General features: G+C 47.8%; 1 pseudogene; it reads right to left on the reverse strand.

The window, feature by feature from the left end:
* Positions 1 to 550: 550 nt before the first annotated feature.
* Positions 551 to 2,632, reverse strand: LOC110305443 (annotated as a pseudogene).
* Positions 2,633 to 3,673: the final 1,041 nt, after the last annotated feature.

Raw genomic sequence — 3,673 nt, forward strand, 5'->3', positions numbered from 1 at the left:
GCGGTGGTGGCACACACCTTTAATCCCAGCACTCAGGAGGCAAAGGCAGGCGGATTTCTGAGTTCAAGGCCAGCCTGGTCTACAGAGTGAGCTCTAGGACAGCCAGGGCTATACAGAGAAATCCTGTTTTGGGGGGTGAGGGGGTGGGGGTGGGGTGGGGGGGTGGGGGGGGAGAAAGAAAAAGAAAAAAAAATCAAGTTTCATCTATGTAGCAACAAATCAGCTCTCCCTTCCTTTTTATGTTTAGATAATATTCTGAAGTGTTACATTTTACTCATACATTCAGCAGTCGATTATTTCTACTCTCCAGATGTTACAAATAATACAGCCAAAACAGTTTACAAGGTTTCTTTGTTCATTCGTTTGTTTGTATAAAGTGTCTTAGTATTTGTGATGTACTTTCAAACCTCTTGTCTCACTGGCCCTCACAAATACTGTGTGGAGCAAGTCTCATTTATTTTATTTTATTCAATCTGACATGATTCTTTCAAACCCGCTATCTCAGTTGTTTTATTGTTGCCCCTCCTCCCACACAGTGCGACAAAGGACATCAAGAGCACCAGAAGGAGGGCGTCAGAAAGCCTCTGGGGACAGGAATCTCCCTGCGTTGCAGACACTTCTCCAAGAACTTCTTGAGACGTATGAAAGAGCCCATCTGTCCTGAGCTCGTGATGGCCTCAATTCTGGGCAAGTAGTCCTCTTTGATGAGAAGTATCATCTTCCAGAACTGGACCTGGTACTGCTTCATGAGGGCGTTCCCACACACCTCCAAAAAGTCAAACAGGAGAGTGGCTGTTACACCTGACAGAGGCTCCATGTTTAAGATCTGTGCCAACCAGCGCCAGCCATGATTTAAGCCATGAGGATGAACCTCCTGCTGGTTTGTGTAGGGCCACTGGAGCTGGATGATGGCGGCATACAAACGGATCATCCCAGACATGCGTTTTAGAAAGCTGTCCTGTCGCTCAACCTTGGAATCCACAACTTGATAGCCAAGCATCCGTTGATAATCCTCCAAAGCCATCCCTTCCTTGAAAGCTGGGTAGAAAGGAACGGAGTACGGACACTTCTTGTGGAGATGAGCAAGAATGAGGTCTCCCACTTTGGGGTGGAGCATCCAGATACCAGAAGCCACTGCTGCAATGGGGAATGCAGCTTCATGGTGAGAGGCCACTTCCTTCTCCCCTTGTTTCACAAATTTCTCTGCCAGTTTGTACTGGACAAAGTCCAGCCCCTGAGGGTTAAGAGTGACAGACACGGAACGCCCTCCAGATTGGACAGGCTTTCCCGAGAGCAGGCTGTGGATCTTATCAAAGACCTCTTTCAGCTTTGAACCTGCGATGCCAGAGATCTGGCTCACTGGAATGGTGGCTGCCTTCCACAAGTCCGTCCTTAACTTTTTCGTCTGACTGTCCTTGCTGCTGGTCAGGTCCTCAAAGGCCAACACACATTTGGCGGAAGCATCCTGAAGTTGCTGGTACCATTGCAGCGTACTATCTTTTACCTTCCCCTGCAGGTCTTCATTCTGGGAACCTGTTGGGCTTGAGCTGGGTGCAGAGCTCTGGGCGGGAGCCCCTGGCCCCTGCTGCACCTGTGACTTCTGCCGCTTGACTTGGGCCTCTTCCTCCTCATTCTTCTTCACTTCAGAGGCTCTGGTGATCTCCTGCTCCAAACTCAAGAGGAGGTCTTGCATTTCCTGCAGGGCCAGCTCGGCCTCAGCTTGGTTCTCTGCCGTGGGCATGCCATTCTCCAAGGTGCTGTGAATGATGCCGGAGATGAGGCTACACAGCTGGTTGCCCCGGGTCTGGAAGGCAGCCAGGTCCACATTCAGCAGGTCTTTGTGCTGACTGGAGGCATCCAGCTGCTGATTGAGTTGCAGGACCTCCTCTTGCAGGGTGTACAGGCTGAGCAGACGGGCCTGGCCTTCCTCCTTCCGAAGCTGCTCCTGCTCTGCCTGCTTCTCACGCTGCCGCTGCTCTGCCTCTCGAAGCGTTAGCTTGAGAATCTTGGCTCTGTGGCGATGCTCAGCTTTCAGCTTCTCCTGATGGCCCAGGGCTTCTCTGATACTCTTCTCCATCACTTCCTCTAAGTCCCGTAACTCCTTATTCATCTTCAACTCCTTCAGCTCGTCAAACTTCTTTAGCTGTTCGGATGCCATCTCTGAGAAGGCTTTCACCTTCCTTTCTTGCTCCTCCTGCCACTTCCTCAGGCCCTCAGTTGCTCTTATTCCAGATGCTGATTCGAACATTTGGATACAACCTTCCACTTTGATCGCTGGAGAGGTCTGAAGTGCAATAGGTTCTGTGGACCGGGACTCATGTGTGTTCTGGGTTCCATTTGATGTTGAGGGTGAGAGGGATTGTAGGGTACTTCTGACAGGAGACTTGAGTAGTGAGGATTGGTACAGGCCTGAAGCAGATCCAGAGGATGATGGGTTATCCGAGGAAGGACCATTCTCTTGCGTGTGGTGTAAGGTGTTGGGTAGAATGTGATCTACCACCCATCCAGAGTAAGAAGATAGTTTGGGAAGAGATCTGCATTCTTCCAAAACATCCTGGTTGTAGTGCAGACGGCCTTTGCTGGAGTTGCGGAGCGCCTTCAGGGTTTCCCAGCGGTGACCATCGGACGGCATTGACCTGGTGGGCACCATCTTCTCTGAAGGAGGACTAAGACACGAGAGAAAGATGATTCTTTCTTTCTGAGATAGGGTTTTTCTGTGTATTCGCAGCTACACTGGGACTCTTTCTACAGACCAGGTTGGCCTAGATCAGATATCTGCTTTCCTCTACCTCCCTAGTGTAAGGCAGCAAGGAGAGACTACTGAGTCTCACCCTGGGCAGAGCTTGAGTATATATACATTTCCCCAAAGCCCCGCCTCCACAGTGACACACCTCTAATCCAACAAGGCCACACCTCCCCATAGAACCACACCCTAATCCAAGCATAATTCAATCACCACATCAAACAAACAAACAAAAGGATAATCCTTACCGAATACTGGGTTTCTAAGGTAATGAGACACAAAAAAGAGGCTACAGAACACAATGTTAAAATAATGAATGTGAGAAATCAAAAGGCATAGACCAAAACCTGGGATGTAGGATTGAAAGAAAGGGATGGATATGTGTTCTTACAGTCGCGTCTCATTTTTCACGAAGGCATATCATTTGATGCCACATACTTTAGTTGAGTCAGTTTGACATAGCGAAAGCTGGGAAGCTGACCAATGAAGCAATGGGTTTCAAAGAAACTTTCTTCCTAGGGTCTGGCACTTTTCTCCCATAATCCTTATAAACCATAATATCAATTCTCCACTCCCCGCATTAGCCTAGTGTATGGATTCACATGCACTCTATTTAGTATTACCTTAATGTAATGCCTTTTAAGATTGAATTCTAACATAGCTAAAGCCTTTTCCAGTGTTCTAAGGTCCCAGATAGCAGCAAGGAGTTTAACCTATTCAGTAACTAATTAAGCACTACAAATAAACAATAAAACACAGCCATTAAGAGACTGGGAATCTCACTGAGATAGAAATCTTTACTACAGGTTACATTCCATGTCAGGAGTGAGTTAATATACTATCCTGATAAGTAAGAAAGTCTCCAGACAAGATAAAGTTTTACAAGACCTAGAATTTAGAGCTCCGTGATACCCCATTATTCTTGAGGCC

Source organism: Mus caroli, chromosome 1 (assembly GCF_900094665.2).
Source record: "Mus caroli chromosome 1, CAROLI_EIJ_v1.1, whole genome shotgun sequence".
Lineage (NCBI taxonomy): Eukaryota > Metazoa > Chordata > Mammalia > Rodentia > Muridae > Mus > Mus caroli.